The sequence below is a fragment of the Microtus oregoni genome, unplaced genomic scaffold, assembly GCF_018167655.1.
Source record: "Microtus oregoni isolate MIOR12 unplaced genomic scaffold, Mior012 000047F_ref0000412, whole genome shotgun sequence".
NCBI classification, from domain to species: Eukaryota; Metazoa; Chordata; class Mammalia; order Rodentia; family Cricetidae; genus Microtus; species Microtus oregoni.
Genome location: NW_024543221.1, coordinates 8,930,596 through 8,941,001, shown reverse-complemented (window position 1 = coordinate 8,941,001; position 10,406 = coordinate 8,930,596). Strand labels below are relative to the sequence as shown.

The 10,406-nt window shown below is 45.3% G+C and overlaps 1 long non-coding RNA gene across 1 annotated transcript; it reads left to right on the top strand.

Moving 5' to 3' along the window:
- Positions 1 to 4,331: 4,331 nt before the first annotated feature.
- On the top strand, positions 4,332 to 10,204 carry LOC121435764. Its single transcript, XR_005972610.1, has 3 exons — positions 4,332 to 4,346; positions 5,308 to 5,494; positions 9,561 to 10,204. It is a non-coding gene; the product is annotated as an uncharacterized LOC121435764 (long non-coding RNA).
- Positions 10,205 to 10,406: the final 202 nt, after the last annotated feature.

Below are 10,406 nucleotides of genomic sequence, written 5' to 3'. Positions count from 1 at the left end.
AAGGACACTTGAATAAAAAGAGAGTGTGTGGCTTGAGGCTTGCTCTGCTGTGTGGATCAGAAACACTCTGAAATAAAGGGAGATTAAAGAGAGTGAAATACGGAAATCCTAATGCTGATACAATTCCAAAACTCAGAGCAAAAGGACTCTGCTTTAGGGGCCTCAGGAGCTAAAAAAGGACACGAATAGAGTGGACGTCCTACCTTCCTGAGCCCACCACAGGCCACAGTGAAGCTGAGCAGCCTGAGGTGAGGAGGGACTTGCATTTGGATGTCTCCAGGGGGGTGTTCCTGATAGCCAACATGCACGTGTCTTGACTCAGACACTCCCCTTACCGAGTTCATTCCTTCTGCTGTGTCCCCAGTGAGTGACTCTCATTCCAACAGGTTACACAAACCACACACAGGAAGCCATCATATCCTGACTCCATATCCCACAAATCACCCACACACCATGTATATATTAAGTTCAACCCCAATACTTGTCTATTAGTCCAAGACAAGTCACCTGGCCACCTAGATGGTTCCACAGCTTTATAGGAGGTGTACCAACCCGGCTCTCCTTCCCTGGTGTGACCGGAACAGCTCTCGCACTTCAGAAATGGCTGCATCAGAGCTGCTCTGCGTCTCTGACCTCATCATCTGGCTTCATACTGCCAAGCCTTGTCAACTCCCTGAATGTGGCGTCTCTTCTTGCCCTCTCTCTTCCTCTCCTGCACCTTCCCCTATATATCTTTTGAAAATGGACATTTCTTTACATTTTAAGCCTAAGGGGTCTTCTTTGTGATTGTCTCTGATTTGTCTTTTAATTTTGTGGTCCTGGCATTTAGCACTGTGCTTATTCACACACTAGAGACTCAGAAAATATTTTAATTTAATGAATGAATGAATGCCAGCCTCTAAGCTTAAGAATAGACCCCCAAAACTTGCCTCTAGTTTTAAACTTTTATTGTGGCTACTACCCATCAATATAAAAAAAAATGCATCTTGACCCTGGTAATATAGCAGGAGGCTCTAAGTCAATGAGGATGCTAGTGTTCATATTTAGACTCTTATCATTTTTTTCAGCTATAAGTATTCTTTCTGCAGACTGTTTCTACCCTGTAATCTAAGCCTCCCCCATCCTTCTGAGAGCCAAACTCTCATCTAGAAGATTGTTCTCAAGCATGTCAGACATGCTCTACTTTATTGAAACATGCCATTTATCTCCTGGTCTGTATTTAAAACTACAATATTGCTATGTACTCCACAGAGTTCTAGTGAGAGTTAAATGAAGAACGTTACACACAGTGCTTGGCGTGACACCTGGCACACGGGAAGCACTCCACAGAGGACAGTCACGGCTATTTCTATTACCTTTAGGTTTCATTACTCCATTGTGCCAGTCATGCCAAGACTTTTTCTTTACCCTGGGAATGTCTAATGCCCTTTTAAGAGACTAGAAATGCAGGGACCCCCTTAGAGCTCCTGTTGCATGGAGCTCATGGCGTATTCACAGGTGGAAACAAGGAAAGTGTACCATAGCTGCGTGCTGCGTCAAAAGAGAACAGGAACAAAAAAATCTGAAGTGTCCTCACAAATAGGCAAGCAACTACAGGTGTATTTGAATTTCTTGTCTTGCAAAATGTCACTGGATTCAATTGTTCGAATAAAAAAGGCTCGACAGGCTTGAAAAGTTCAGCCCAGAGAGCTGCCCCGAACTTCCAATGGCTTGTATCTGCTCATCAGCCGCGTCTTGGCCAGCATGTCTACAGACGAAACTCCAGATGGAGAAAAATCGCAAAGTTGTAGGGATAGATTTACCTAAATTAGCTTCTTTAATAAGATTTACCTAAATTAGCTTCTTTAATAAGTTAATGCAGCATAGCAGTGGTTCCCAACCTTCCTAAAGCTGCAGCCCCGTAATACAGTTCCTCCTGCTGTGGTGAGCCCCAACCATAAAATTATCTTTGTTGCCACGTCATAACTGTAATTTTGCTACTGTTACAAATTGCAATGCAAAAATCTGATATGCAAAATAAATTTGCTATGCAGATGGTCTTAGGAGACCCCTGTGAAAAGGTCATTTAACCCCAAGGGGTCACCACCCACAGATTGAGAACCATTGTGACAAAAGAAGGTTTTAAATAAAAAACTCTTCTTAAGCCTGAAGTCTTCCTTCAAACAGAAAACGGGGACACTGTTAAGTAAGTGTATGACCGAAAGGCAGCACATATGTTAAAAATATTCAGAATAGAGGGGAACCAATACAGGCTCCTCTGGTTTGCCTGGGATTCACCCACTGCCAGCGCCTGGGAATACCCTGCAGACAGACACTTGACAATCATAATTTAATCAGTACTCACCTGCCTAATACGATCTACAATCTACCAGGACTCTGATCCTAGTGAGGGAATATAGAACTATTAATGATTTAGTCTTAAAAATAAATGCACTAGGGGCTGTTTTGATTTGATGCACTGGTGATTAAATGTGTAAAAATGAGGATTATCCAGGAATTATTAGCAATTACCCAGTAATCTATTTTAGAACTTTGGTTTTAGCAAGTATTTAGGTTGGCTGGTGGTGGCACACACCTTTAATTCCTACACTAAGCAGGCAGAAGCGAGCGGATCTCTGTGAGTTCAAGGTCAGCCTGGTCTATAGAGTGAGTTCCAGGACAGCCAGGGCTGTTATGCAGAGAACCATGTTGTACTTAAATTTTCTCTCTAGTTTGAGAAAAAATTACACTGGAGTAGACCCTCAAAATTAGGATATATTTATGTGTGCGTGCACGTGTGTGTGTAATATGTGTGTGTGTGTGTATTAAATATAAATAGATAAAGATATTTCTAGTTTGTTACTGTTTTAGGACATGGCCTAACCTAGCCCAGGCTAGCCTTAAACTCACCATGTACTGAGGTTGGATCTTGGATTCCTGTTCTTCCTGCCTTCACTTCTCAAGGGTTAGAATTATAGACAGGTCAAACCACACTTGGACTCAAATTAATTATTATTATTATTTTTGAGATAGGGTTTCTCTGTTTATCTCTGACTGTCCTGGAACTCATTCTGTAGACCAGGTCAGCCTCTAACTCACAGAGATCCGCCTGCCTCTGCCTCCCAAGTGCTTGTTTTAAAGGCACATGCCACCACCACCCGGCTCAAGTTAATATTTTAGTCAAGTAGAACAATGTTCGCCTATTGTTACCCTCCCACTCTGCTACTGTATAATATTTTCTAGATAATCATCACAGTTATAAGAAGAATGTAATGGTAGCTGTTCCTCCCTGTCACTTCCTTAGCCACACGTTCTTGGCAGGATTTACCGTAATCCATATGACTTCCTCCACAAAGAGGGCCTTTCATGCTCCCAGAAAGTACTTGGTTATTCCCGGGGCAGTCATGCCACTACCACACCTGTGACTCTGTCTTACCCGGGTGGTGGTTATAACTATGGGACAATGGGACAAATAAACATGTACTGGATGATCTGAAAAGAACAAATTAAACTTTCCACCCATTCTTGGTCACCATAGTGAAGCTTGCTTATCATCCCTTTCTATTGTCTCATCTTTGTTTATAAAAGCCCCTGACTCCGAGTTTTGACAGGATTCATGGATGTCTAAGAAGAAATTTCACTTCCCAGCCTCTGCTTACTTCTCTGTGGTCTTGTGTCCAAGTTTGTACTAATGAGACGTGAGAAGCAGAAATCTGGAAAACCTCCACGACATCATAGCCTTAGAGGGAATTTGTCTAAGGCCAGGCCCTGTTGGTCTGGAATTCACTGTGTAGCCCAGGCTTGCCCTGACCTCATGGAGAAACTCCTCCATGGTATAGCTGCCTGCAGGTGTTTAGGGAACCAGTGATACAGTTTTTGTGGGACCCTCAAGGTGGGGTAACCTTCTCAGTGCGGCAGCTGCCTGAGGTAGTCATGCTCCTGGAAGCAACCCTCACTCAAGCTTCATTAAGTAAACTCACTGTTTCTCCAAGTTCCACTGAGGTTGCATCATTTCTTTGGTCTGACATTACTTTATTTGGGGTGACCAGAAATGGACTCCTCGGAAAAGTAGCCACACAGACTTCAGCGCTTCCAACTACCGTGTGAATGCGGAAAGAGATCCCGGACCAGTCAAACTTCAGATGAGCAATTGCAGCTGGTGTCTGGACTGTGGTCTGTTAAAGACTGAGGTGCAAGGACCACGTAAGGCAGGCTAAAGTCCCGACCTGCAGAAACCGAGCCCATGAGCGTTCAGGTTGGCTTGAGCGTAAGGGCGACTTAGTAAAAGGTGACGAGTGTCATATAAGCAAAAATGCTTTTATTTCTGAGTGAGAACCAGCACAGAAGCAGCGCACTGGAGTCAGGAGGTGAGTTTTAAAATGTTGGGAGCAGAGCTAAGTCCGACCTTTCAGCATCTGCCCTCTGTTGTGGTCACTGGGGCAAGCTGGGAGCCTGCGCTTTGGAGTTCCGTAGATTTTATTTACTACCAAGCTCAGAGTGGTTGAGGCTTGGAGAGCTTAACTAGCTAAACAACCTCCCCATAGAGTACGGTCTAAAGCAGGATGCTAATTTATTAATTCACCTTGATAGGTGAAACGGCCGAGTGGATCTGATAAATGGCACCTTTACGCCGCTTTCCTCTCTCCTTCTCCAGCAGGGGTCCTCAGCCTTTCCAATGCTGCGACCCTTTAATGCAGTTCTTCCTGCTGTGGTGACCCCCAGCCATAAAACTATTTTGTTACTACTTCAGAGCTTTAATTTCACTACTGTTATGAATGCTAATGTAAATATCAGATATGCAGGGTAGCTGACTCGTGACCCCTGTGGGGGTTGTGACTCACAGGTTGAGAACCACCGCTCTAGAGTCTTCCCTAGAAAAGGCGTAAGTGTGTGCACATGTGTCACCAACTACCCAGCTCAACTTCTCTGAGAACAGACACACCTGTATCCTTGCTCAGGCCACAGCTTGATTTCACGGGCAGCCTTGTGGTGATTAGGTTCCTGGATCTAACTGGATCTGTGTGGTCTAGGACGGGCAGGAACCATCCCGCCTGGCCCTCTTCTTTGCAGTCTATTCTTGGTCACTTGCCAGATGACTTTTCATCCCCATTTTCTCCAAGTTCTGAATCAAAGCTGATGTTGAACATTTGGTCACCCATGTCTCCCACCTGGAGTAGCCTTGATGCTTTTCCTACAGTGCTTTTTGTTGATTTTGTTTTCCCACCTGTTGCTTACTAACAGTGACTCCTCTGCCCTTTGTGATGGACACTTCTTGTGCCTCCCCTTACCTTCTCTCTGCCCACCTTTTTCTCCTTCTATAACAAACAGCTCCAGGCAGGTGGAAACCTGGCAGCCTGATACCTCCCTCAGCTGCAACATTCACTTTCTGTCTGGAGCTTCCAAGAGCCTTAGAGGAGAAGACTTGAAGAAACCTGTCTGGTGATGCTACTTCCAGGAGTTCCCACCCCTACAAAGCACACCTGACAGAGGACGAAGAAAGTGGATACATCCTGAGGTTCGTTCCATGTGGCTTCTTGGAAGTTTTTCTTTTTTTTTTTTTTTTTTGGTTTTTTTTTGAGACAGGGTTTCTCTGTGGCTTTGGAGCCTGTCCTGGCACTAGCTCTTGTAGACCAGGCTGGTCTCGAACTCACAGAGATCCGCCTGGAAGTTTTTCAAATCAGGACAGAGATCGATTCACCCATAGTGATAATTAGTCAAGTGTGTATCTCGCATTTCATCCCCCCACCACCACTTCTGCCACTCCCTCACCCTTCTCCCACCCCTATTCCCTGGGATCTTGTTCCAAAAAAATCAGCTAAGCAAATGTAAGCCTGATTTCCTGGAGAACCCTGCCTCAGACATGCTTTGGCTCTTACCCTCCTGTAATGCTGTCCCTGCCACCGTCCCACTGGGGACTTTTGTTTCTGACTCCTCCCTTCAGTACTGCTCCAGCCATGTCCCTACACAGCCAGGATGACACACTCATCACTAAAGCACAGCAGATAGATTTGACATCCTCTGTTCTACCTCAGCATTCCACTGGAAGCTGGAATTATACAGTACAACCTAACCTCTGTAATCCTAGACACCATTATCTTCTCTCTCTCTCTCTCTCTCTCTCTCTCTCTACATATATATTTTCTTTGGGGCTTATTTTTCATTATTACCCCCATTCTCTAGTCTTTAAATATCATGGAGATCATCACTGGTGCCTTGAATGTTCTCATTTGTTCCCTTTGAGTTCCATTCATCCCTTCCTGGTCCATGATGAAGTTCATAACTAGTCATCTCAATCGTTTTCCATTTTCTTTGCATTCCTACTGCTCTATATGTTTGTCTTTAGAAAGCTTTTTCTTTTTATCACCCAATGGCTCTGTTTCTAAGAGCGCTGTTGAGTACCACTGAGAAAAGGAGGGCACCCTAACCTAGACCCCAAGGTCAGCTGTGCACTCCTCACCCCAGCCCTGTCTGGTGAGATGTCCTGTGTCCATGCTGTCACAGGCCACCATGCACCGGAAGTTATGCACGTCGGTCATCACATGCCTGGCGGGCACCTATTTCCAAGCCAAGGGTTGTGTTAAAAGTTAGGAATGGAGTTTTTAATGAGAAGTATGGCCCTGCCCCTCTGGGATGCTTCAAGTATTAAATTGATCTTGTCATTGGTATTTGGTATCCATGTTCTATGGGATAAAAGGTCCTATAATTTTGTTCCATACAGAAGCATATAAATGAAAAAGTAACTATGACTGACAATATACAATACACGCATAGGTATTCCATGCTCAGAAATCATCTGCTGTCAGTGTAGGAGCTTGGGAGCTGATTACAAGGTGTATGGAGGAAAAAAAATGTACCTGATTCTACTTTACAAGGCCACCAAGTGTTTACTGCCAACTTCCATTCAGAAGTTTAAAAAATCAGTGGACAACTCAGGACACAGAATGACTGAAATGGAACTTCCTCTTGCTGTGGTTTGTGTGCTCTTCTCGTGTGTTCTGCGTGGCTGTGATGCCCCTCTCCATGGATGCAGATCTCCTGGTCTTCGACTCATGTCATTCTGTAGGTCTTTTCTGTTTAGGTTTATTTTTATTTTATGCGTGTGAGTCGTTTGTCTCACTATGTGTCTGTGCTCGCTGTGTACAGTGCTCTTGGAGAGGAGAAGAGGGTGTTGGAATGGAGTTACAGATGGTCCTCAGCAGTCATAGGGGTGCTGGGAACTGAACCTGGGTCCTCTGCAAGAGCAACAAGGGCTGTTCACCAGCGAGCCGCCTCTCTAGCCATCCCCACCCTGGACCCTTCCTACTTAGTTGCTCTGTTCGCTGACCATTAGTTCCTGCACTTGGGGTGGGGCGTGTTCGGGTATCTAGAGTGTCTTATTGCCTTCTGAAGAGAGGAGACCTCTGCGGTCAGACAGGTCAGAGGAAGGCATGGAAGTAGGAAGGGGTTTGAACATCGGACACTATGTCACCAAAGTGGGATGGTGGCTTCTGCGACCAGCACACTTTCTTTCTAGCCTTCTTAGTCGGTTACGGCCTTGCTGTGGTACTGGAGACGTGGCTTAGAAACCCTGGGCAGATAGCAACAGGCAGCAGGAGCCAGGAAGGAAAGGACAAATAAAAACATTGTCCCCTGAATTTATCAGCTCCTCCTGAGCTTTATCAGCCCCTCACCCTCTCCATTCACTTTTTCCCCTCATTTCTGCCATGACTATGGACACACGCGGTGTTTATGTGTGTCCAAGACCTTGGGACTTTCAGAGGACTGTTCCCTTATTTCTGCAACTCTAGGATCTGGCTATTACTACTGAGTTAATTAGTTAATTAAAATTCATTTGTTTTTGTCATTGTCTTCAAAATACATCAGATAAAGAAAAAGGACATGAAATCCTGTCTGTAAAAGCCAGTGTATTAGTGTTATCCCAAAGGTTGGTCAAGACAACTCTTCATGCAAGGTTGTTGATATCAATAAAAATTGTGTTTTGTTGCTTCCCCCCATTGGTAACTTAACAAAGTCTGTGCTCGTAAAGTAAAGCTCTGGTTTGGTTGCCTACCCCAAAAGCTCTGGTTTGGTTGCCTGCCCCAGTTGTTGGAGAGTTGTGTTAGGTTCAGAGAGTGACAGCCACGCCTCACAGCTACCTGGGCCTCTAGCAAGCAGAGGTGTGGTCAGAGTGCCAGCGTGAGTTCAGACTGACGCTGGATCTCAGCTGAGTGTGAGGAAACAGGGGCAAACTGAAAAGGTTCGGAAATCCAAACATGTGTTCATACCTTGAATAGCGGTGCTCAGGAGAGGGAGGCAAGCAGATCTCTGAGTTGGAGTCCAGTCTGGTCTACATAGCATGGTCTACATGGTGAGTTCTAGGACAGCCAGAGCTATGTAGAGAGACTCTGTCTCAAAACAAAACAAAGTTCTCCAGAACTGAAGACATGGGAGTCATACACTGGGCTTTCTTCTCTAGACCCTGTTGGGGTCACGCCTGCCCTGCCTCTCTATATTCTCTGTCCCAGCCCCAAATGGGACTTTTCTCTCTCTCCTCCCTGCCTTCCTCCCTCTATCTCACTCTCTTTCTCTTTTTGAGACAGAATCTCACTGTGTGGCCCAAGATGACCTCCTGCCTCCTCCTGAACGCTAAGACTCGAGGCATATGACAGTGTACAAGGCTGAGTCTCCTTTCCTGACCCCCACACACTGTCTATTTCCTTCCCTCTACACACTTGCTGTTACCTCTGCCCTGAAAATCTTGCATTCCCATTCCCATCCTGTCTCTAGTCTCCGGGGAATGTTGGGATAGTCTCACTCTACCCACAATTCCCCTGCCACCAAGCTGTTTGAGCTTGTATGATTGTTGACTCCCCATCAGACCACAGATCTCATGAGGATGAAGCCTATCTTGCTTCACAGTTAACCCCAGTACCCTGCTCTGGGTCTGGTTCAGGGCAGGAATACAACCAACAATGATTTCTTACTCCCTCCCCTACACGGGACTTACCATTCTGACCTGAGCCCATGACTCAAATTGTGCCCAGATCTTCCCGTGTTGATTTGGGGCTAGGGATGACATGCCCAGATCTTGCTGTGTGGACCTGGGGTTAGGGATGACATGCACAGATTTTCCTATGTTGACCTGGAGTTAAGGATGGCATGCCCAGATCTTGCTGTGTTAACTTGGGGTTAGGGATGACACCCAGTCATAAATCTTACTATGAAATTGACCAAACTTTTTTTTTGACATAAAAGCGCCTTTAAAATTAGAATCCACTGACACTGCATTGACAGGCGGGCCAGAGATACAGTGGGGATTTGGTTCATATTCATGCCAGAAGAATGAACTGCAGAATTGAAGTCATACAAAATTAAAATATTATTGATTTTCTTTTTTGGATTTTATACACTAGTGAAAAAACACTTATACATATTCTTTAGATGCATAATCATCGCCATCAACTTGACTGACTCAAAATTACCTAGGAGACAGAGGCCAATGCTGGCATTCCCCTTTCCTTGCTTTCTCTCTGTGACCAAACTGTTCGTAGTGGACTCAACCCTATGAAATCCCAAGACAAAATAAACCTTCCCTCTCTCAGGTTGCTTCTGTTAGGGGATTTGGTCATGGAGATGAGAAGTAAGCCATGCACAGTCCACAGAGATGTCTCGGGAAGATGCTGGGCTTGGGCATGGTCACGTCTGGAAGATCATGGAGTACAGAAAGGCATACCCTTGGGAGAAGGCAGGGAAGGGATGTCAAGAAACAAGTCCACTGTGCAAAGCTATTGTCTCTTCTGCCCCCACCACAAAACTTGCCAAAGTCTACCTTGTGTACAGATGCCCCAGGAGTAGATTTTCCTATCATAGAAATGAGAACTTCCGCCAGAGTTAGCAAAAGACTTTAAAGGAAGCTGCGGAGACAGTCCAGAGTGGCCTCACCTCAGAACAGGAACCATCTAAAAGGGGTAGCAGCTTCAAAAGCCACCATGCCACAATGACTACTGGAAGCAACAAAGGAGACTTAACTACAAAGCCCTGGGAGAAACAAGTCCCTCCTCCTGCTCCCAGCACCAGACTCCAGAGTCTTCCCTGTGTCGCCTCTAAACTCCAGTGACCTCCCTTGCTCTCTCCAAATTACTGACACCCTTCCTTCATGAACGCGTACGTTTTCACAGCTGCTCCCATGTCTAACCACCCTCCGAATGCCATTAGCACCACAGATGGACAAGGAAATGGCTGTGAAGCCGAGAACAGTCGTTAAAGTGTGACAAGCGAAAAGATGTAATGTTTAAGGCTTAATAGCTATTGTCCCCTTCATAAAGTTGTCACAACAAGAATGAGACAAATGGACTGTGTTTAAGGAAAGAACGAAATGTTTTACATGATCGCATAAAGCATGACATCGGTGGCCTGGGGCTGTAGCTCAACAGCAGAGCGCCTGCCTA